Below are 25,684 nucleotides of genomic sequence, written 5' to 3' on the forward strand. Positions count from 1 at the left end.
GGGTCACCCGAGTTGCTAGAATAGTATGCCACTGCCAGCAAGGTCTTGTCTACTATGTGGAATAGACCTAAAGCATTTCTGTTTTATGAATGGATGTTCTCTTAATTACGGTGAAAAAGGAGACGTGTGTCTGGTCGATTCGAGTCCCCAACTGGAATGGAATTTTGAGCGTTGGGTCTGATAGGTTTAAAACTGAGACATTTTGGCACTTTGTTTTGTGAGTACATATTTCATAAAATGTTGCATCCTATAGCCTAACAATATGAGTTAATGTGCATGTATATTAGTTTTATTGTACAAATATTGGTTCATGCTGACGAAGGAAAAAGTTACTCAAATGACGATGACACCTTTCCCCAATGATTGCGAGGGAAATTACTATTTTTTAACATCGTATTAAAGCAAACAGCCACTATTTTCTGACAGTTCAGTGATCTATATATTGTTACTTGATTATACTGTAGCATTTGAAAGAACCTGCAAGAATACTTTAACATTGTACCAGAGAAGATTCCTGGTTTCAGTGAACGCGAGACCAGGATGTTTACTGAGCAAGTTAATGAACTCCCAAGAAAGCTCAGAGAGTTTGAACCAGGATTTATCGCAGGTCAGCCAACGTGGTTGAATGGAATAGCCTGCCAACAGCCCAGACCTTAACCCAATTGAACACTTGTGGGATGAGCTCGGGCGTGCTGTACATGCTAGAGTGACCAACGCAACCATGTTGGCTGACCTGCGACGAATCCTGGTTGAGGAATGGAATGCCATCCCACAGCAACGCGTGACCATGCTGGTGGCCAGCATGAGGAGGAGGCTGTTGTGGCTGCGTATGGTTCTCCCACCCACTACTGAGGCTCCTGACTGTTTGTTCAATGAATAAAGCGTAAAATTACCAATATGTCTTGTTTGTTCCTTGTTACTGATAGAGAGTTCAATCATCCAATCCCGCAAACAACTCCAAACAATAGAGTCAATACCAACAGGAGAATACACTGTTTGACATTGGCAGGGAAATTTGCCACATTTCACTTGGGACCCCACCCAGATAATCAGCTGTGCTGCTCATCCCACAAATGCATGATCCCACAGTTGAAGTGTTATCTGTCAAAAATAATTTTGAGTGCTCACATTTGCTACCTGGTGGTGGATGTGCAAACAACAAGTTGTTCCTGTGGGAAAAATAAAAATATGCAAATTTGCCTCTGCCGGGAAGATCTCTCACAGTGACAGTGCCAAATGAAACTCTAAACCACTGTAAGAAAACTCTTGACTACCCATGTCAGTCACCCGATCTGAATTTCATATACTGAAGAAAAAACATTAGCAAACTAGCCCCTGAAACAAGCCAAAGCTGGAGATGGTTGCAGTACAGGCATGGAAAAGCATTACTACAGAAGATACTTAGCACCTGGTTATATCTACAGTATGGTTCAAAGATGTTAAACGTCAAACGTTAAAGACTTTAAACCGAGGTCCTGACTCACTGTGGTCATGAAAGTCCCCATGGCACTTGTTGCAAAGAGTAGGGGATTCCCCAGTGTTCTGGCTAAATTCCCAACCTGGCTTTCTCAACTTTGCTACACCAAAATGAACTGAATAGTGTTTGTAGCTGCAAGCACTGTAGTTCAAAACTTAATCACACTTTGATTGTTTTATCAAGGCCTCAACGTGACATCAATTAAAGGGGATACACTGATATGTTCAAGGAGTGAGTAATGACACTTTTCAAACCCTTGTACCCTTGTTATAGATCAAGGGAAATGAGCATCATGTCAATGTAATGAAATCCCGTCATGATTTTTTTCCCCCCTCAATCAGCTCCTTTCAGACCCTCACTACAATTTATTATCTCTCCCCATGGGCTTTTTTGCCCTTAATGTTGTGTTAAAATAGTGTTTTTGATTTGGATTTTCCTGAATAGTATCTTCACATCCACTGCATTTAAAAAATATTGAATTCATCTGTATGACAAAGGATCAATGATAAGGATTGTGGAGTATCTGAGGCTTGGTTCATCTTTTGTACAGAATTCCAATTTCTCTACTGCAGACTGCTTCTTTTTCATCCATTTTCTATCAGGTAGTATAATGTACAAATAAGTGGGTAAAATAAGTTTAACAATAAATTCTGTCAATTTAATGTTTAACAAATATTTAACAAAAAGTGTTCAAAGAATCAACCTACACTAGATATGGCCAAATGTATGTGGACACCCCATCTAATTAGTGTATTTGGCTACTTCAGCCACACCTATTGCATAAAATCAAGCATACAGCCATGCAATCTCCATAGGAAGTGGCAGTAGAATGGGTCATATTGACTTTCAACCTATCACTGTCACAGTATGCCACCTTTCTAACAAGTCAGTTTGTCAAATTTTTGCCCTGCCAACTAAGTGCTGTTATTGCAGAAATGTCTAGGAGCAACAACAGCTCAGCCACGAAGCGATAGGCTACACAAGCACACAGAACAGGTCCGCTGAGTGCTGAAGCACGTAGCTTGTAAAAATTGTCTGTCCTCAGTTGCAACACTCACTAGCAAGTTCCAGACTGCCTCTGGAAGCAATTTCAGCACAACAACTGTTTGTTGGGAGCCTCATGGAATGGGTTTCCATGGCCAAGCAGCTGCACACAAGCCTAAGATCACCATGCGCAAAGCCAAGCGTCAGCTGGGGTGATGTAAATCACTCCAACATTGGACTCTGAATCAGTGGAAACGTGTTCTCTGGAGTGATGAATCACGCTTTACTATCTGGCAGTCTGACAAACTAATCTGTTTCCACTGACCACACATTCGGTCAGTGGATTTCTTTGCTGTGGCTTCTTTTATTTGTTAGGCATACTTTTGATATAACTGGAACTCAGTAACTAAGGACAGAAGGGCAGAATCTAAATGTATTCAGCCAACTTTATCACTGTTGTAAGGAAACGATTAATTTACACAAATATGACATCAAAAGAGGCCAATTTCCAAGACTAGGATGGCAGGTAGGCCATTTACCAAGTTACTGGATTGTGGGATATCCTGTATCTATATAGCACCAAGAGTTTCACACTTTTCATGGTTTCCCACAGAAATGATTGCAATTGCAATGACCATAGACTATGCACTCATTGCATACATTCATTTTTGTAAATATATAATATTCAAATACAACTTAATACAGCTGCACAATGAAATAATTTGGCTTATTTGACATTTCTTCTCTATTATCATTGTCTTTATCTTAAGTTTCCTGCTTGTCACATCACCAGAAATGATTTCCCCACACACAGAACTTAGCCACCTAATGAAATGCATTCCAACATATATCTAATAGACTTACTGTAGGGAGAATAGCTTCTTATTTAATTAACTTTGACTTACAATAAAGGTGTCAATTTTGTATCTATAAATACAGTTTGTCAAGGTCAGGAATAACTAAGATTATCTGTCTAAATTTAGTTTACAAAGAAAAAACTTTGATGAGAGCAATTATTGGTGAAATCCTGGTCAATGGCTTAGTATTGTCATAATTCAGATATTACATTCTCCTCAAAGGAGCACCAACAGTTCACATGAACAAGACCTCCATGTTTGCATACATACTGGGTGGGTCCATATCTGTTGGATATAAAAGATGTTTTCAATTCCACAGAGGATAGTCTTTGTGAGGAGCATTTATATGACTGACAGTCCATTTATCTGGTTCCCATGCAGTCCCTAAGGTCTCAGCCATTCTAGTGACAGCCTGGTCCTTATCTTCCACTTCCTGTTCCTCTGTGACCGTGTTGGTCCATGGCTAATGTAGACGGTTTTTCTTCTCTTGTGCAGGAAAGAATTCTCTCTCCTCCGAGATAGCACTTCTTGCATAGATCTGTGATAGTCCTGCCAAAACAGCAGCTGGAGTCACACTGAGGAAGACAACCTCTTGCTCTTTAAATTTTGCTCTCCTTGCTGGGATGAATGAGGAAATAAACAGCCATAAATCTTTCTGAATCAGGAAAGGCACTCCTCAAGTATGTTTGTGTACTCTTCAGGCAGCAGAATTTGTCAGTGGTAAAGAATGAGTTATGGGCAGTGCAAGGGGGTAAAGCAACTGGGTGGTATTCTCTTCCCTGAAAAATCCAAACAAAGCATGTACAGGATGTCAGCAATTTCTGTAATATTAACAAGAACGACTCCCTGGAATTATTAGGCATAGCCTCAGTGTTATTCACAAACTTCAAAGAAAATCAAGACTTTGCTATGGTTTTTAACAGATAGGATATATTGAAACAGCACTTTTTACTGGTCTCTCAACCACATTAAAGGGTTCTACTTTTGGTTGAATTTTACAAAGTGAAAGTAATGAGTAGGATTGAGATGTCTTCCGTTTTCACAACATGCCCCCACTTTTAAGTAGCAGCCCTGGTGTCTTTGCTGATATCATCCGGGATGTTGAGGTGTGTGGAAATTGAATCGGTGAAAATGATAGCGAATTTAGTAACAGGTGACATGCATACAACCTCTACTTGGGCATCTTAAAATTCAGTACACATATGGCAGATGTCTTCCTTTTGTTCACCTGTTCCAAAGAAGCTCTCCAGCTCTGCAGTTCTCCTCCGTGGAGGGTTGCTTTTCTGCCGTCCTGTAGTCCAGATGTCTCTCTGTCTTCTGATGGTCACACTGCTGCTGGTGAAATACATGCACCTCTCTTGTTATGATGATGATGGTGATGACACAACACAAAAGGCAATCTGGCACTATCCCCCAGGAATTGCAGTTTCCTAGTCCATCTGTGTTAGCCCACTGTAAGGTTCAAATATTACTATGGATTGTAAACCTATTCAAATGTCAATATATTTGGGGACAGAATTTGCTGAGGTAAATACAAAAAAGCATAAACACTGAATACACCGACCTGCACTGACTTGAATGTTGGAGGAAAACCAGAGTTGATATGAATCATTCAGACTAGTGCCATTAATATGCTGCAGAAAACTGTCTGACCTACTGATAGCATGACCTAGATCTGATTGTTCTGATTAAAGACCTGTCTGAAATTCCACACACCTGATTGCCTCTCAGAAATAATGGGTACTTAAGTTTGAATCATTACCCCTCTTAAGCACCAAATGAAAATTGTTTTACCATAATATTATCCCAATCTTATTCTTTTTCAAATTCAGCTATTAAATATCACAGTAAATTTGTAATTATTGAGACATTCCCTTGCATTAACCTTGAAATCAAGCAAGGAAATGTTAGGTTCCCATAAAATAATGATCATGAGCTAATATTTTTTCAAAGGAGAAGCAATGCCAATGCCAGAAGATGAATATCTCTGATTTCATATCTTTTGTGATTTCATTTTTCTTTTGGTGGTAGAAAATGCAGGACATCAGTTAATTCTCATGGAAATGTTATTATGAACCAGGTTTTCCCTTTGGTATTGTTAACTTTTTTATTTATTTAGTAGTTTCTTATATTATTGTTATTATTATTTTGCTTAACTGTTTACTTTGTGAACCAATGGTTCTGCTTAAGGGGGAATTAGTGTTATCTGTCAAAAAGCGTTCAGTACAAACACTTCAAAGCTGTCTCCACAATTACTTTCTTGCAGTGCCTGCAAGGGAGCTCAAAGGTCTGACTGCCAAACTTGCAGGGTTGTGCTCGGCCATGCCTAGTGCTTCAAAAGGAAAGTGGATCCTAATCTCTTCCTGGACCCCCTCCCCTGACTCTAGGAAGAGATTCGCAATCAATGATTTTTAAAAGTAGAGGATGCACTCCAAACAACAGTAATGTTCAGAAAAGCTTCCTCTTTTTGAAAGTTTTCAAAGAGCCAGCAACAACAATATGACTTCTCTACCAAAGCCTTTCTCAAGGGCAAGGGATTCATAATGAATCATGAGTGGCATTAGTATTGCAACTATATACTGACCAACAGAGTTGGATCTGGAAGACCGTACTGTTCCTTCTGACAAAAAGGTTACCTGTCTGCATTTCAACATACTGTAGCCTGGATTCAATGTGAAAAATTCCTTACCTTTTGCTCTCTCTCTCACACACACACACACACACACACATACATATTTTTATTTTCCCCTGAAACATAGCTTGCCTTGTTCAGCAGCAACTGTACAAGCATGTCATATTGATATTATTGGCATAAGCCTGAGGATATTATTGCCATGAGCCTGGGGATAATGGATTCCCAAGTGGACACTGGTAGTTGTACCCTTCAGCAAAGTGCCTTACCACTACACAGTGCCAAGTCACCGCTAACACTGTAACTCAGATTTCTGTATTCATTGGCTATTCAATCAGACAGGTATGCTGTATATTGTCAGCATTGCAATTCATTTGGAACAAGAATTTTTTGCAAACCACAAGTGTACCACTTGTACCACAGCCATATCCACCTGAACAGGCTGTGCAAATAAAGGCACTGATATGTAGCCTGAGCAAATTTTTATCAACACAAAATTCAAACTATGATTAAGTGACAGTCGTTTTAGCACATCTGTTCTGGGAAAATAATAGCTGTAAAAAGGTCATTAGTGGGGCATTAAAGGGGCAGAGAGAATATATGGTCCAAGACTGGAGAAGAACCACATAGTGTAAGACAAAAGGTAGATGTGTTTATGATAACATAAAATTATGTAGTTTTCCTTTTTTTCAGCATACAATGTAGCTGTATTGGTTATTTTACAGCCTTTTTAACTCATCTGTCGCTCAAGGCTGTGATTTATTTTTGAGGGTACTGAACCTTTAAGGAAATATTGGAATGTAAATATGTGGACATATTGAAAATATAGTGATGTAGCAGTATAATATATTGAAATATATTGTGTATATTTGCCCATGTAGTTTGAAGCACTGTCAAATCATGATTGTATATTTTTATCAATACATTTTCAAGTATGTTAAATTTCCATAAGGGTAAGCCTGAATCTAAGGTTCCTGAAAGAACCTAACCAATCCACTACCTATTCTTTACCCAGCGTTACTTGATGGGGTGGGCCAAGCATAGTAACTATAAATAGCTGAACATAGGGTTAAGCGCTGGGTGTTTAGTATGAAACTAAGACAAACCAAAAAGTGCACAGGTACATTCAGGAAGTCCCTGAACCAAAAGCAGGAGGTCGGTAACTCACCCACTATGAAGTCTCCCCACTGCATCCCGTTACGTCAGCCTTGTCATTCATTTTGTTTGTTTTTATAGTTCATTGAAGTGCATGTTCCCCAGTGAGTATGTGAAAAATACTGCAGTGTAAAAATAAAGTTTGGAGAAGGAAATAAATGAGAAGTGGGTATACTAAAAAACCTCTCTCCAATAGCTTCCTAACAGGATGACGTAACACAACACCCTTAAGGTCGTTCCCTAACCTGTACAGGAATCAGTGCATGTTAATGTTAAATCGCAAAAATGAGGAATCAAACCACCCTGCACAACAGCCTCCAACTCCAAAAACCACCATAGTTTCATGTTACTAGTTTGCATAAAAAGCCCTCTGGGAAGGGACTGTCCCCAGCTACATCATTTGAGTAATGTAGCGAGCAAAAATAAAAGAACACGTTTGTGCTGCTGTTCTAAGCAGTCCTGAAAAACTATGCGTCCTGCATTATAATAGGCGATAAGCATTATATTTTATACAGTTATAGTTATATAGTAAAAAACAAGTTGTGTATCCATTTTAGCCTACGATGGTGGTCGGTGTATTTTCTTTGGATATTGCTGTTGAACCCTTGTCTTAGTTACTTTGCCAATGAACAGACTCCTCAAAATAAAGGAATTCACTGAAAGTCAGCAAGATGCATGTATTGGTTACTAAATGTACCTGTTACATGCCCTAAAATATTGCATAACAATCATGGCAATAAAGACTAGCCGTTCTGCATGCCAGTACATTTCAGAAAGCATAACTGTGCACACATTTTGGCTCCATCTCAGGGCTGCTGGCACGACTGCTCGAGGACAGAATGTGTGGCCAAACAGAAAGCGATGCATTCCAAAACTGAGCATATGGCATCCTTTGGAATAATAAAAAAATGCATATATTCATTATGTAGTTCTGCTGAGTCAACTAGAGGAAGAATAATGTAATCTCTCATAAGTGGTAAGTCAATAAGGTACACTTCAAAATCTATTATTTCCACATCACCCTGAAATATTCTCAGTGTATTCATTAACCCAATTCCTTTGGTGATAAAGAAAATCTAAACTAAAAATGTATAGTGCTTACCTCAGGGATATATTTGCTTAAACTGTGCCTTCAACAAATTAAATTATAGATTACATGCTGCCTACTGCACAAATACACATTATTTTCATAAAAGCTTAGCAGTACAAAAAATTGAGGTGTTTTGAGCTATGCTTATATATTACTTGGCTGCTAATAGGGCATTAATGTGTAGGTTACTATTGTGTAATACATGAATGCCAATGCAACATTTGAAATCAGAGCATACACAAAAACTTTTTTCCTGAAACCAGGAGGAAACCACTTGGGTATGAGAGGAAGGAGATGGAATGCAGAGAGGCTCCAAACCGCTACATTGCGGAGGATGAAAAAGCAGCTTCAGATACTGCATTATAAAGAACAACACAGGATGTGATCAATAGGAGTGGATAGCTGCTGCACTGCAAATTTGCAAGTTCTGTTCTTCTAAGTAAACTGGTTTATGCATAGCACACTGAAACCTGTGTCCCAGAACACCTTATACCATTAAGTTTTAATATTGAATTTTGCACATCATTAAGGAGGGATAATCATTGTGTATTTCCAGTTATGTAAATTAGTCCATAGAAAACTTAAATGCAGCTTTGCAACAATGGTCACGAAATAGAGAGTGAAGCGAAACATAGGGCAGTGTAATGTAGAGCAGCTGTGGTACATGAGCATTTGTCCAAATAATATGCAAAGCCACCCACAGGAAATGAAAACGTTTGGTCGCATACAAAGTCACTTTAACTGTGCTCCTAAATAACAATTGATTTTGCCATTCATCTGCTTGGCTGCATGGCTGGAATCAGTGTTGCACGGTGCATGGACGTAGTCACTGGTGTGGCGTGTGGCACAGTGGGCATGGCCCGTGATTATTGATATTTTTGAGACCACTGGCAAGCAGCTGAATATATTATCAGTGGGTGTGATGCATTTGTTAATAGCCAATCAAATGACCTGCTCACATTCCCTTTTAAGAGCCTTGCTGCAAATTTCCCTAGACTACCGCGGCAATGAAAGACAAGGATAATGATACACTAATCAGATGTTTCTCACAAGATGTCACTTTTCTATTGAGTTTGAAGGAATCTCATAATTGAGAGAAATTTGTCTGAATTTTCTTCCATCATAATTAGAACATTATCTAAACCTTTCATTATGAGTCAGTTTTAATTTCCTATTAAACCTGTAACTAAATGGCTTATATGCTCTATAACTAAGAAATAATGACAACAGCCTCTTGAAGTTGTATTAAACATAACAAAACCAAAACTCAGTGTTGCTCAAATGAAAGAAATAAAAAGTAGGCACGAGTCCATTATTAAATCACAACAATGGCATGGCTTAACTGAACTGAATGGGATTGAATGAGTGGTGGTTACATCACGTTTTAAATACACTAATTTCAGTTTTTTTTTTTTTAAATCTCCTGCTCAAAATCACCATTGGTTTGACTTGTATTACGTACTCATAGTAATGTGATTCGATTTTGATGATAATGTTGAATATATGTGACAACAAAATCCTGTATATTTAAGTTTTATCCCCTCTGTTGCCCTTGTATTACCATTAGTGGCCATCTGAACAACTGTCCTACAGCCCCTACTGATGTGAAACAATTGCAGATAAAACAAACAAAAAATTGAATCATTACAGATCACTGTCATGACAGTAAGAGTATGTGCACTATAACTATCTAGCTTGGGAACACCGCACATTGACTTGTGCACATAGTCACTGTACAATTTTAGCTTTGTTCTATAATATATATATATATATATATATATATAAATGATCCAATTATTTCTTAGTACAAAAATATATTTTTTTTGCTTGTGCTGTGTAACCCTGTAGCCCCAGGATTATAATTTGTCTGCAGACTGACTTTATCTATCTGCTAATTATTAGGATAGCACTAAGAAGCAATTTCCAACATTCATTCTTATATCCTGTCTGATCAATGGGGAATTTTTACAGTATGTCTGAAGGCACTTATGTATTCAAAATGTGCCTTCATGAACTTTAACACAAAAACATATTGAGACTTCACAATTCCATGAACAGAATTTATTTTAACGTGTACTCACCAGAACTTGGGCTTACACCCTGCTTTCCACATTCTTTTTCTATAGGCTTAGTTGAGCTAAAGCAGCCCCACCTGCTAGAAGCCCTGCTTATTTCTTAAGACAAAAAAGAAGGGAACATTTAACCCTCATTGTTGTTAGCCAGAATCCATGTGTGTAGTGGTAACCATTTTGTTCTAATATTAGCTAATATTACCAAGCTAGCAAGTTAAATTGTGAGAAGTGTGGAATTTTATTTTAGCTCAAAGTCTGCTGTATGGGTGTAGCCAACTAATGATGATCGCATTAAATAAAGTTTATTATTTCCTAAGCTAGCTTGTTAACTAGCCTAGGAAAAAATTATCTATAAGGCATCTTTAAATGACTGTATTAGTAAAATTAGGCTTACATGTGTCATGATGTTAACGGGCATGTTAGGGAATAACACAGAAATATATTTTTCATAAATGGGCTTCATGGGCCGTGGAACAGCATAGACCAACAGGGCTATGGCTGTAACTGGTTATTAATATATTACACCATTTTCTCAAAGCATGAGTCTAATAGAGGCTAAGCAACAGTTATATTATCTTTAATGCAGCCATTACATTTTGCCAACAACTTTCCAGTGTTTGTGTTTATGTTTGTGCTAATTATTCCTAATACAGCCACAGCACCTGGTGGTGCATACACATTGGCTACTGAATCCATGATAAACATTTTCTTAGCTACCTCGTGGATTTTCTTAGCTACCTCAGACATCTTCACTGTGTGCTTGCAACACATACCATACTCTTTAAGATGATATATCTTTTATTTCTCTCTTTTAATAAAACAGAATTAACACTCTAGATAAATAATGTATGTAAGGAAAGTTGCAAGAAACACTTTTTTTCTGTAGATTGATCGACAATGGAAAAAGTTATTGACAATAACTTTGACAAAAACAATAATCAATGCCTTTTATGACTTTTTCAGGATTGCTTGCTGGTGTGGGTTTTTCTTTTATGTTTTAGTAGAGAGGCTCGATAAAAGTCCCTTTGGTTTGGAGTTGCTGTGGCAATACCGGAGACTCAGGTTCACAAACACAGCATTGTTTTCTTAGACCTACCACTTGAAATACTGTGATGTGGATAAGGGGATAAGTCAGTTTCATCCATACTCTGCTGGGAAACCCAATGCATTTATAATGAATATTTCCTACTCTAGTTGGTTTTTCTCCAATATGTCAGTTCACATGACACATATAACTCATAAGTGTTGCAAAGCTATGTTCAGTCTTCAAATTGCAGGACACCTAGGCTAGTCCCAAAGTGGATTTAATGAGGGAAACCGCTGTGAATAACAAACTGCAATTACTCCTTAATTAAAAAGAAAAACAACTTCTTTATTTGCTTGTTTATCACTGCAGAAGGAGAGATAATGCTTAGCTAATTAACTGCTAGAGAACTACACGTGTGTGCTTAATTGTAGATTCACCAGCAAGAGTGAATTTTAAGCAAACTGCATTTGTATCAAGTAGTCTGTGTATCAAGCATAAAGTAACATATACATGCATTGGAACTGGTGCAAGGTCTAGAATTTAACCATACTAATCCATACTGTACAGTATCCATACAGCCATACTAATCAATGAATCTGCATGTCTTTTCCTGTTTATTTAAAAAGACTTTACCATGTCATGCTCTAACTAACACAATTGTATATTATTGTCAGTCAGCAATACAGCATGTAAGGTCACAACAGGTTCACCAACTGGGTCAAGCAGCAATTGTTATTTAATGTGGCTATGATGTGAATGCATGTATGCATCATTAAGGATCACAGGGTTACTGTGGAAGACTCAGAAATAATGATATACAGTGTGCTAACAGGCATCAGGAAAAATCACTTTTGTGGTACTCCACCACATTGAATTTGAAATGAAACAATGAATATTAAAGTGCAGACTGTCAGCTTTAATTTGAGGGTATGTGCTGTACATCAATATCAGGTGATCTGTGTAGGAACTGCAGACCTTTTTATGCATAGTTCCCCCATTTAACCCCATTACTGTATGCAGACCTCCATTGTAATTTGTCTTAGTCACTCTCATATCCTTGTGTTTGCAGTCAGTGCATGGCTTGGCTTGAAATAATGCAGCAAGTGAAAAAGAAGGGCCCAGACATTTGTATTTCTTTAGAAAAAAAAAAGAAAAAAAAAAAACCTAAAGACAAATAAGTTGCAGTTTTGTTTGTTTGTTTAGTGTTGTTTTTTGGCTATGCAATAAAATCACTACACGAAAGATATGTTTGCTGCAACAATGATTTCACCACTTTCCTACAATTCGCTGGTAAACTGAACCATATCAATTCCTGATAACAATACAGATAGAGCTATGCCCTTTTTCACCTGAAGGTGTCCTATGGAATAGCACTCAGGTCAGGAAAATATGTTGGTCAAGTTTACTTCTCAGGGTGTACTGTATAGTTTTTGCATTAATTAGCAGTTTACACGAGAACCATGTGACCCTGTTACAACCACATTTATTAGAATATTCTGTTCTCAATAGTCACCAGAAACAAGCATTTAACTATTTTAATAAAGAAATGTTTTAAAAAGAATTCCCGGGGAATTTTTCCCGGACACCCTAGCATTTAGGTGTTCCCCCCAGGTTCAAAATCACTCCTGCACCTCTGAAGTAATGCTAGAATGCTATGGAATACAGTCACAGCATCCTTCAGGCTAAACTGTTCTTACCCTCAAACCTGACTGGAGACTAGTTTACATTTTAGTTTGTTTTAATGAACTCACTTCCTATCTGAGCATGCCATCACAATGTTTCACAAATGAAACAAACTGAATATATGCTATCAAGAAAGTGAATATGGTATTTGGTGTATGTTCTGGAGTGAGACAAGCACACAACCCCATGAAAATTAAGCACTCTGGTGCTACTGAATCTGAAATACCCCCGGCCAAAAAACCTGGCTTGAGAGCATTCCAATAAATCCTGTTGAGAGAATGCAATTTCCTAACTAGGTCCTAGGTCACAGTTCCATTCATTTGATCATAAGACTCCTTTGCACCACTTTCCAGCTTGTTGTTGTCAAATAAGCTGATTTGTAGCATTTGCATTTCTGCTATTGTTAGTGAACCAGTAATGCTTAATTCAAATGGTTAATTAAACCTTTGGCTTGTATTATCATTGGTGGAGTACGGCCAAGCTCAAAATCAAATGGAGGATTATACAGCATAGGGTTTATCATGCTCCTGTCTTGTTTGTATACGGATCACAGGCAGTGATTGCAATGTGAAAATGTCATTATGGGGATAATCAAGTATTCTCTGTGTGCATGTATGTATGTATGTATGTACAATATGTATGTATGTATGTAATGCACTTTTTCAATGAGGCTGAATTATATATGGTTTTGTGTTTTCTTTTTTCCCAAAAATGACTGAGTCACCAGGAATAAACAGAAAGGCACTGCATAATAAATGACATTAAAATAAACAATGTTGCCATTATCATTATACTGTACGATACAGTGACATTAAAAATCCCGCACTTGTACATTATTGTCTTAACTTGGTCATAGAATATGTTGCATGAAATACTACTTCAATTTGTTCTGAAATGTTCTTACATATTAGTCTGCCATTGTTACAGTATGATAACAGTGACAAAACAGAAAATGGCACTCTTCATATTTCAAATATTTTTTATACTTTACTCACTTTTTCTCCCCAGTCTTGGAATTCCCAATTATATTGTTTTTTTATCAGTGCTCAGTATCATGTCCCCTATTGATTTGGGAGAGTACAGACAATTGTGTACTCTGCTTCGAGGCACATGATGTTAGCCTCTGATTCTTATCACACCGCAGTTTTCATGTCTGGCTTGCACAGGCTTGAGTCACTGAGGCAGAGGTAGACAGTTCATGTGCAGTTTAGCAAAAGGGCACCCAATTGACAAGCAGGGGTCAGCGGTGTGCAAAAACAGACACTGCTTTTTGAAACTCTCCCATGCCTGGGCAATGCTAGAGTCAGCTGTTATCGCCACACACAGCACTGGAACAGTCCATATTTGAAACTAGACAGGTGGGGCTATCTTTGCACTAGAACAGTAATTAACATGATAATTAACAAAATGAGCCACTCAGCATCCCCATATTTTAGGTAAATGGCATTATAATTAGCATTTCATTCATTATAACTACACCTCTGGGTCACCGTAGAAATCAGTAATCCTGTAAAAAAATGTGTGTTTTGATTTGGTGCAAACCGATATGAGTTCAGATTGTCATCTGGTCAAACATTTTAGGTGGTTTCAGGGGTCTTAAATTCTTTATTTCAGTGGAGTACATGGACATTTTAGGACTGCTGTAAGGCATGTAATAGATACAAGTACATTTTAAAAACAAGTCAATCAATGGGTCATCCCCTATGTTTTATTCTAAGGTACCCTGAGGCAGTACTTTGTGACAAGGGTTTCCACTGATCATAAATGAAGGGCAAAAAAAGTTGAAAATGTACACCTGAGCCCTGTTGCTCAAAGATCATGATATGTTGTGTTCTTTGCTTTTTGCCTTGGCAGTTACACTCCACAATCTGTAGAAATGTACAACTCATTTTCTACGGTAATAGCCTGTTTTGCTGCCCCATGAAGACATTGATCTCTTCCTTATCACATGTATATAATTATGCCTTTAGAATCTGATTTGCAGAATAGAGGTAAGCTAATTGAAAATGTAATACGAGGGTGGGAATTAATAGTATGAATCACTGCTGCATATTTAATTGAAGGATTTGCATAAATGCTTGTCTTGGAAAGACAACTTCACTGTGGATTACCAAAAGCTAATTTTCTGCAGACATGTAAGCAGAAGTTGCTACAAAATGACAAAATGTCATCTTGTAAATAAAATGCACCTCAGGTGTGCCTGACCAAATAGCTTGATTTTGCTCTCATCTGATCAAAACACTTGATTATTGGAACATCAGCTGGAACTAAGATTTACGGTCAGATGAAACCAAAATTCTGCATTTTGGCTACACACACAAGAATATTATTAATGAATCATGGTATGCGGACACAGTAAATAATGTAACAATGTAAAAGTTAGAACTAACACTGGACATTTTGACTGTGTATCATGCAGAGCACAGATCTTTGAAACTAGCACTAACAACACGACAATATCACCTGAAGGCCTCACACTCCAAATTTACATAAATCACTCATTCACATACCAGACAATGTTGGAACACTTGCATCTTGTACATATTCCATTGAATAGAAGACGACACACACACACAGAGAGATAGAGGCACAAAACTGACTAAATTTCCTTAAGCATTTTGTGAAAACATCTCTCACATGACACTGGACCAAGAACTGCAGAACTGAGCGTTGTTCTGTCATAACTGAGGCTTTTCCATGGAAGCTAAGTTGTGGTAGGGCTCAGTATTGGAGAGAGGGAATCGGGAACATTTGAGAGCCATACATCTGGGCTGTATTACTGATCATCCCACAACTTAAAAGTGTGCTTCTTTCCACAGCAGGCGTCTGAGACTGGGGAATCCTCGATGAGAGAAACAAACAAAGAAGTAATGTGGCTGAAAACTTTTAGTTGCATTTTGTTTAATTTGGTTTTTGATTTTTATTTCAGTTTATTATTTTTTACCTGAAATCCATAAGGGGAAAATGTTTTTTTGTTTATTTGTTTAAATTTCCCTCTTTTAATAAAAAACTGGTGAAAAGTGGGAATTATTGCATCTCCCTGTGTCCAGCTCTTCTGTCCCTCTCAGCAGTAATTGCATACTTTAAGAGGACACTGATTAATATTGCCTTGGCTTGTGCAGCAGCCTCTGGAGAATTGTGGGGTGTTGAATGCTGCTGCATCACAATTATTGTTATCTTATTAACACAATCATCATATGAACTGCTGTCAGCTGCTCAATAGTGGAACAAATGAGCATGTCTACAATTTTGGCATTATACACATGCAAAGTGATACAGTGGTTAGTGGAGGAACCGCCACAGTTGAGTTAATTCATTTTTGCCGATGGGTCCAAACAACCATTTGCTGTTTTGCAATAATGGTGATCATTTCGTCTGACAACTACCATTTCCTCAGATTATGTAGAGGTGCCACATGAGCAACCACAATGCATATATTTTCCCTACCTTGTAGAAATTAATAGTTTGCAGGATCTACAGGTAATGTACAGTGAGGAAAACAAATTCCTGTGTGAGATTGCTTGGTGTTGACTATATCAAGTTACATATTCCAAATCATAGGGCAAATTTCAGAGCATTATGTTAGTTTTGCTGAAGTAGTGATGAATATCACTAAAAAATCTACTTCCTCAAGGAACCAAAACCAGGACATGGAAATTGCATAAATTTAAAATGGCACAAATCACCGCTCTTATGGGTATCATACGCATTTTTTTGTTTACCAAAACATCATCTGGTGTTTACCAAACATCATACTCATTACTGAGCATTAATTAATAGATATAAATTAAAATATAGAATAAGGTAAAAAGACTAACATGTAATGCCAGTCTCACAAATATAAGTCTGTCAACATTTACTCATATTCACACAATCTCTGATTGGCAAACTGTGAGTGCACAATATACTTATATACTCATATTCTTTGCAAAGGCTATTTGCATCATGATCTATGCAAATTTGTAACTGTTTAGATACCCATACAATGCAATGTAGTAAAATGTGAATGGCAGTGAAATCATCATAGTAAAAAAAAAAATAAAGATGAATGTGAATTTACATTGCTCATGTTTAGTTTTAGATTAACATAAGGCTCTATTTTCCAGAATCAATCAGTGCGCATTGCACAGGAATTGCTGTCAATGACATACCACAGCAATGGAAGAGGACAACGATAAAAGTAATCAGATGTTTCTTACAACAAATTATTTCATGCATAGAGTCAACTGGTCGAGTACAGTAAGTACAGCAAGCATTGGTCGAATACAATAACTGCAGCATCGGTTAGGCCACTGTAACGAAGGAGTTAGACTTTGACGGGTCTTGACGAAAGATCAGTTTTGCCACGAGGACACTTTACATAATATTGCATGCAACAACGTTTTTTATGCATAGAAACATGAAATCCAGGTGGAAATCGACGTAAACCAACCAGCTTCTTTAAAAAAATCCAGGTATTTTTTGGTGAAAATAGGTAAAAACCAAAAACAATGAGCCATAAACTTGAGGCATAAGTCATTTATTTGTTATAAATCTGTGCCCGTCAACTCAACACTATAAATTCAAAAGAAAATGTTGCTATCCTATGAACAATAAAAAGAAAAAGTAATCAGCATTCCAAATTTCATTTGGTTTTTCACTTTTTGCAATATTGACATAATGCTTTATTTTTTTTTACAGAGGGGATACAACAAAGTTTATTAATAAAATAATAGAAAGCATATACCATATATCCCATTTCACACAGACAAATTCTGACATGTCTCACATAAGCCGTCCCTTCTCCCCTTTTTTCACGGTTTTCATAAAATAAATGATCTTGCAGTCCCTCAAATTCATATTTATAAATCCCTATCTAGTAAATGAGTATTTAACCTATATAAGGTAACCTAAAGAAGATAATTATAAAAGATGTAAAATATGAAAAGTGTGACCATTTCATAATGGGTGGCATGCCATGACAAGACTTGTGCAATATTATTAAGGATCACGTTCAGTGAGATTTCAAGAAGCTGGTCAATGCATAGTGAATCACAGAAAATGAACATTTTGTATTCCCAAAGCTACATTGTGATTTTTTTTTCCAGAATATATGAAATTCCTTCTTTAGTAAGATAATGAGTGCCTATTATTGCTGTTGCATGATGAGCTCAATTCAAACACATATCTCTGATTGTCCATGCAGGAGTACCAGAGCACTGAAACTCATTAATGTTGTTAGCCTATAAAGTGCTGATAGCCAGTATCTTTCTAAAGTACTTCCACAACCCCAAAGGCTACCAACAAGCCAAGCCTTTCTTTGTTTTTATCTGATACTTTGCAAACTGACATCTGAGGTCATTTGAAGCTGAAGCAGCTTAAGAATATCAAATAGGACAGTCAGACATAATGTCAGTTTAAGAATCCTTTAAGCTTTAAAAAGTGTTATGAACAGTAATTTCCAAGTGTTGCCACAGCTATAGTATATTATGATTGTTTGATTATTGTTGTTACAACTGCTGTGGTGGATCCTAATTTAAGCTTACATAAAATAAATAAAAATGTATCTGATTTATCAGGTTATGGAATACCAATACATTAAATATGTCCAGTCCTGACCTTTGTTGGTCAAATGGTGAGGAGCTATAGAAATTCTAATGTATATTAATGTAAAGCAATTTTCTTTCTGCTTGGGAGACCATTAGACAGCACTGTACATTTTTTTTGTACAGAAAAACAGATTTATAGACATGGCGGCTCACAATATTAGAGAAAATGAGGTAAGCCATTCAGTGATACTTGTATACAAAAGAGTGTAAATGCTACACTGAAGGTGAAATAAGCACGTTGCATTTAAATTTCTTTAATCCGACAATCAAATGTTAAAAATGAACTTTATTGTACATTATACATTACCAAATGTGTGGGATTGGTGGTGAGCAGTATCAATCCATTGTTGAAACCTGTGCTAGTGGTGGTGGCTTGCTGTCGGTGGCGGTATTAACTTGAAGGACTAGCGACAGCAGGTGAGCACGATAATTTTTAAGGGCAGAAAAATAGTGTAGCTGTAGATTTGAAATGATGTTCAGGTTGTAGGCAGCAAGCTAGTATTTTTTTTTCAGATGTGTATGTACAGAACAAAAGCAATCATTCAATTTTGGCATGAGTGAACGTGGACAGCGGGAACTGTGAACAATTTTGCAAAAACTGTCTCTAAGTTGTTTGATGCAGTTAAACTGACTTTCAACCTCCCACACCCAAAATGGCAGAAAATTCTATTTGGATTACATAAGGATTAGATCATCTTTTCATGGTTAGCAAGCTAGTGTGAACAATGCCATGTAAAATAAATTTAGACACCTAAAGAGGATAAAGTGTTTTGCACAGGTAGACAAAAATAGATGATTAAATGAAAAAAAAAGAATCAAATAGACTAGCATGGGATCAACAAAGATCAACAAATAAACAAAGAACAGTCTATTTACAGCTCTGATAGAGTCACTTTCTCTGTCTTTTTTTGAATTGACAGGATGAGCTGAAGTTTTATGGTAGTTAGGGTTATTTTTTAATGCTAATGTTTGGAATAGTTAATTGTGTTATTTTGCTGCTTGTTTTCTCTTCTCTCATTATGTTAATTTGGAAATGTGGCTCTCCAGCTGAGTAATATGACAGGAAATTAGGCTAATTAGCAACCAGCTCATGCAGTAGCGTGTCAGTTTTAGATGAGAAAAAGCAAGGTATGCTTGAAGAAGAATTTATTAATAGGTAGTTATTGGGCAATATTCGGTTATTACTTCTCTTTGAATTTGATATTTCCTCATGTTTGTAGAGACATAGTTGTGATCATAAATATAAATGTTTCACAATTTTATCAGGCTTAATTGATAAAAAAAAGTGGTAGTAGGGTGCACAAAAGAGTGGACAAATACTGATATATACGTAGCAGTGGAGGCTTTTCTGTAACTCCATGTTAAAAATGTCTCCTGCATTATTGCACTGAATGACTGATCTGACTGGAAATTGAATAAATGAAAGGGTGGTCTCTGACTTTCACACAGTACTAATTTACAAATGTATGTGTACACCTGAACATCACACCCATGTCCTGATGTTGGGTGCAAGGTGTGGCTCACAGTTGGCTTTCCAATTCATCCCAAAGGTGTCTGATGGGGTCAGGGCTCTGTGCAGGCCAGTCAAGTTATTCCCCACCAAACTCAACAAACCATTTCTTTACAGACCTTGCTTTGTGAATGGGGGAACTGTCATGCTGAAACAGGAAAGGCCTTCCCTAGACTGTTGCCACAAAGTTGAAAGTGCACATTTCTCTAGAATGTCATTGTATGCCATAGCAGTAAGATTTCCCTTCAGTGGAACGGGTCTAGCCCAAACCATGAAAAACACCCACAGACCATTATTCCTCCTCCACCAAACTGTACAGCTGACACTATTCGGGCCTGTACAGTTGGCACTATGCATTCTGCTAAACCCATATTTGTCCGTCAGACTGCCAGATAATAAAGCGTGATTTATCACACTAGAGAGCGCATTTCCACTGCTCCACTGTTACAATAAGGTCACTATAACATTATATATAATTGCTTATATAAGGCTTTTTGTGAGTCAACTGTTTCAATCATAACCCAGTACTACCCTAATGACTTATAGTATAGACAGCATTTTGTATGTGTGAGTAACTTGGCATTTCTGTACGTTGAAAATGTGTTTTTCTTCAGATAACAAATACGGCTAAAGGTGCACAATTTTGGTAAAAGTGCATAAAGACAGATATTGCCAGTGCATCATAGATATGCCTTAGCATAGTTATTTAATAATATATTCAAGGTAAATATCCTGCATAGGTTGCCTTTAACATAGTATGCCTTTAACATTCCTTTACTGTTAAAACTATTTTATCTCAGTAAAGGAATGTACGTTGGTTCATTGGTTGGATAGAAAATCCAAAAAAATGTATTCCTCTACTTTTGGTAGTTAAATGAAAAAGTCAAAAGCCATATCTTCTAGCAGGGAAATACATTAAAGTGTCAGCACTTTGCTAAAAGTTAATGAAAAAGACACAAGAATGTGATATGGCTTATTTAATGTTTAACTGTGGTGCATTTCTTTCTTTGTATTTTTAAATCCTACTTCACCAAAACACCCCAGGAACACATTAGGAGAAAAATACAACTCTTTTTGATCTTACATATTAAAAAGCCAACCGTACTCAGTGTTTTCTAAACCATTGATTTGGTCTTAATCTTAACATGATCATCACGTTGTGTTCTTACAGTAGAGTAACAATCATAAAATAAATACATTTTTAAAAATTGCTAAGGCATCACAGTTGTCATATTCTATTCAATCTCACCTGCTCAACATCTGTGGTGTTCAACATTGTGGAGACAGATTCCTCAACAAAAGATAGTTACACAAACCAAGCAAGTTTCTCCATTGGATATACCATCAAAATGAACATGTATTCTGATGTAATTTACAAGATAGGGTGCTCAGGCAACCAAAGCTTCAGAGTGTTTTTTCCCCCCCACAGAATATATTCAGAGAGGCTTATATGACAACACCTCTGAATTGAAAACAAACGCAATTACGTGTTCAATTAACTCTTCCCTGAGTGCTGCTGCCCCCTCAGGGGCAGGAACCAGGCTTAGAGAAGATGGCACTATCGTCTCACGGCTTAAAGACCCCGGGTTCAAATCCGACCGTTGCATTTCAGCATGGAGTTTGCATGTCCTCTCTGTATCCGTGTGGGGTTCCTCGGGGTACTCTGGTTTTCACCTGAATCCAAAGACATGCTGTCAATCTATCCTGCATAATTAAAGGTTAAACCCTTCGTGCAAACCCCCAAGTGGCTAGCCTGCTAAGGTTGCTCGACTCAGACATTCAGTGCTCCTGCAACCAAACAATGTGTGAAAACAACAAACTCTGTGTTCTAGCTTCATTTATAGACAAGAGGCACCCCCTCCCCGCAGTTCATCCGGAACTACACCCCCCCAAATCATGACACACTGGACAATAGTGTCTATCTGGGAGTTCATAAATATTCATTCACCACCAAAAATTTGTATTCCATCATAGCATCTATTTTTCAATGTGATACCAATGTTTCATATTAACCCATCAAAAGGGGCAAATTTACATGCTTTATGATGGACAAAAGTATTTTATTCATTTTTTGAAATGAGGTTTATTTTTTCATATGTTTTTGGACGCCTAGCTATGTTAGACCCCTATATTGATGAAAAGGTAATAATTACCACTTGAAATGATGCAAAGGTGAGTTTCATGAGTCAAAACAGTTTATTTGTAGTTAAATATATAATTATGTCATGATTTACAGCAATGCTCAATTTAGACATTTTGGATAGATTTGCAGACACTAAGGGACACCAGGATACACTTCTTTTTGTTTCTTAAATCTATGTGTGATCTCTTAGTATTTCACTTAAAACTGAAGGAGGACAGTTTATATTAAAACATTTTAATATTTTGCCAAGATAATTGCATTTATGGCACTTTGTGTTTATCAATATTATTAGCATAATCAAATTTAAGTATTGAAATAAGTGACTGATGATGATTGTTATTTTGACTTGAATGACTGTTTAGCCATGGAGTGATAATTTAAACAGAACTGTAATGAAGCATTAGATGTCATAGCCATGGTACACTCTGAGGTGTGCATTAAAGGGTTTGAACACACTCCATGGAGGCAAACTCTGCTTCGCATTGGGTGGTTCTTTAACACACACCTCCTTGTCTATTATATCTGACGTATTTTCCCTATATTCACGGAATATATATATATATTTTTAATTCTGGTCTTTCAAAATGTACTCTTCATTCTCCATGTCTGTGCCATCTACCCTCTTATCATCTGCTATGCCTGCAGTGATAGATGCCCTTGCTGTTGTTCCACTGTTAATGCAGGGGATAAGCATTAAACCTTATGTGCCTTCTTTTTTTTTTTTTTGAATCTCCTGTTGATAATCTTATAATACCCAAAGGTATAAATGTGTGTGTGATTGAATTCCGCAAAATCTCACCTGGGGAATGGAATTTTGTACATCATTTCAGTGTTCTGGCCATGAAACAGGCTTCTCTCCCATGCAGTTCATTTTAAATTTGCCCCGACTTATAGTTTATTTATTTTAGGGAGAGTGCGATGCTTAATTTCAGTGCAAGTTTTTAACAGGACTAGATATTTTTATATTACTACAGAATGTAGTGTAGTATAAATCAACTCTATTCGTCCCAAAGGTCGCAGTGTCTGTAGCATTTCCTCCAACCATGTAGCCTACTACACAACCTGATTTCACTAATGAGCTTACTTCCCTACAGTGGCGGTTGCTGAGTTAAAAATAGTTGGGGTAGAAACCTTCCCTTTAAATACATTTTTATTTATTTTCATTGATAAACAAGTGTGCAAATAATATGAATATTCAATTTGCAGGAATAATACAAGAAACAGCTTCACTTTTGTCACATTATGTTAGGGAAATTAAATGATAAATTAAATTTAGGAAAATCAGTTTTAATCAGTAACTACACAATGAAAAAGATACCCACTCTCTTAACGACAGCATTTGCTTTCTGCACAACCTTCAATAAGGGCAACAAATCTGTTATAAATATTCTCTGAGAATGGGTGTGGAGAATGTAGAGTACATGTGTCCACAATTTTAAATAATGTGCTCAATTTTGCGATGCAGATAAAAATAATTTTATTACTCACCTAATATGGTACCTAATGGTTCCTCACATGTCTGAAGTTTCCTCTCAACTCGCTGTTATCATGGAAAATAATTAACCATGACTTGTTTCTGAATCCGTTTTTTTTTTTTTTTTTGTGTAATGTGTTGTTCTCTGACGATTTTTCAAATCAGAGGTGATATCTGTATTTCTCCCAAATGGCTAAATTGGTAAAGGTACTCATACCATGTGCAGGATGGGACCTGTAGCCTAGACATGGCAGGTTTGAGCCTGAGCTGTTATTAGCCTGCTACGAATGGCAGTGGGGGCACACAGCTGGATTTTCACCTGACTGGTGTAAACAGGGTTTAAGCTCTGCAGGCTATCTTGGGCTACCACTGCACCCGCTCGTCTCAGGCCTTGTACACATTGGCAAGTTTGGTTTTGTAGTGTGTATGAGGCCTTAGCAACACGTCAAGTGCCCAAAGGCACGCAGCTTCCATCAGTGAGCGGTATGCTTCTTAACTAATCAGTCTAATCTCTCTTTGAATACTGTGCGGCCTGTGATGGAGCAAATGGTCATTTTGTCATGGCAAAGTAAATCAGAGGACTGCCCAAACTTCAATTGCAGTGCTCAAGTGAGTGATGAGAGTAACACTAAATTGTAAAAAAATAAATAAAAATAAATACAAAATGGGTCATTGCCAGTTAGGAGTTGAACTGGTGACATCAGGTAAGAAATTGATAGCTTGAGAACCTCAGCTTCCTTTCCTAAACATAGTTGTGTCATTTTCTCTAATCAAAGTGAGGAGATATACATACTCAGTTCCAGCCAGCGCCATTAGCTAGGTTAATCTCTGTCTTCCGTAAAAGAATCTTAATGCGCTTGCTTGTCACGTTCGTTCGAGATACGCAAGGCTACAAAAGTTCAAATGTACAAACAAGCGCTACTGTCCTACCCTTTATGCCTAAGCCCTCGTAAAAAGCGTTAATTTAATAACACGGCCAATGCGAAACTAAAAGTAATTAAAACATACCTCAGTCCGGTTACCAACGCGGGCCTGGCATGTGAAATACCAAAGGATAGTTGAAGGAGGTCTCGCGACGATCGATTACATCTTACCTTGTTTTAAAGTGACGCCTTCCCTATACTGGAGCTACCGCTGGGTCCTAACGTCCCACCTGCTACAGTAATTTGTTCAGAATGTAATATTTTGTGGATGATTAGCTTAGTCGTTACAGGGAAAGACAAGAAAATTCTAAGACAGATCATTTTTTGTGAAAAATGTGAAGATGCCAGCCACAGAATGAAATGGCATCTGTGATGCTACCAACTTCTAACTTGTTGGAGCACTAATTGGTTATGATAAGGATGAATGTCATGAATTTTAGACTGATGAACCTTCCAGACTTTAATGGACAAAAATGCTGCATTTGTTTATGCCTGATAATATTTTCACAAACGATGACACATTTATTGCTTAATCTGGAATCATCTGGACTCATGGTTTCATGACATGGACTCATCTTTTAAAATAAAAAAGGCAGGCAAAAATTACAGGTGGAGCTTATGGATCCTAGATGAAATAATGTCAAGCACGAGGAGATATGCTGATAGACCAAATATGACAATTCTAGGACTAATGGGATGGCAGGACTGAGGGAAAGGATATACTGTATATATCACTCAGAAAACCAATGTAGAAAATAATCAATGAATGTTCCAGGCATTCCAGTGATATTCCCATTACCGCTGGTTTTACAGCATGACTAGGATGAATATTCGATTGCATTTGGCTAGTTGTTAAGCCTGCAATATTCTATATTGCGCTGTAAATCCTTCCAACTTCAAAGCCAAGTTCCGTATTAATATGACCAAACACACTGGCTGTATAAGCAGGGATCAACATGAAAACACACTTCCAAATTTTTCCTTTAAATGCATGTGACAGCTCATCTTCTACGCTATGGTAATACAATTCTAAATATCTCAAAGCATTAGCACTCCAGGTGCGCATATC

The 25,684-nt window shown here is 37.3% G+C and overlaps 1 long non-coding RNA gene across 1 annotated transcript; it reads right to left on the reverse strand.

The window, feature by feature from the left end:
* Positions 1-1,889: 1,889 nt before the first annotated feature.
* LOC118212385 lies at positions 1,890-24,757 on the reverse strand. The gene is made up of 3 exons (XR_004762210.1): positions 24,701-24,757; positions 4,547-4,650; positions 1,890-4,097 (listed from the first exon to the last, which is right to left on the reverse strand). It is a non-coding gene; the product is annotated as an uncharacterized LOC118212385 (long non-coding RNA).
* Between the last annotated feature and the right edge of the window lie 927 nt (positions 24,758-25,684).

The sequence above is a fragment of the Anguilla anguilla genome, chromosome 14 (genome assembly GCF_013347855.1).
Source record: "Anguilla anguilla isolate fAngAng1 chromosome 14, fAngAng1.pri, whole genome shotgun sequence".
Lineage (NCBI taxonomy): Eukaryota > Metazoa > Chordata > Actinopteri > Anguilliformes > Anguillidae > Anguilla > Anguilla anguilla.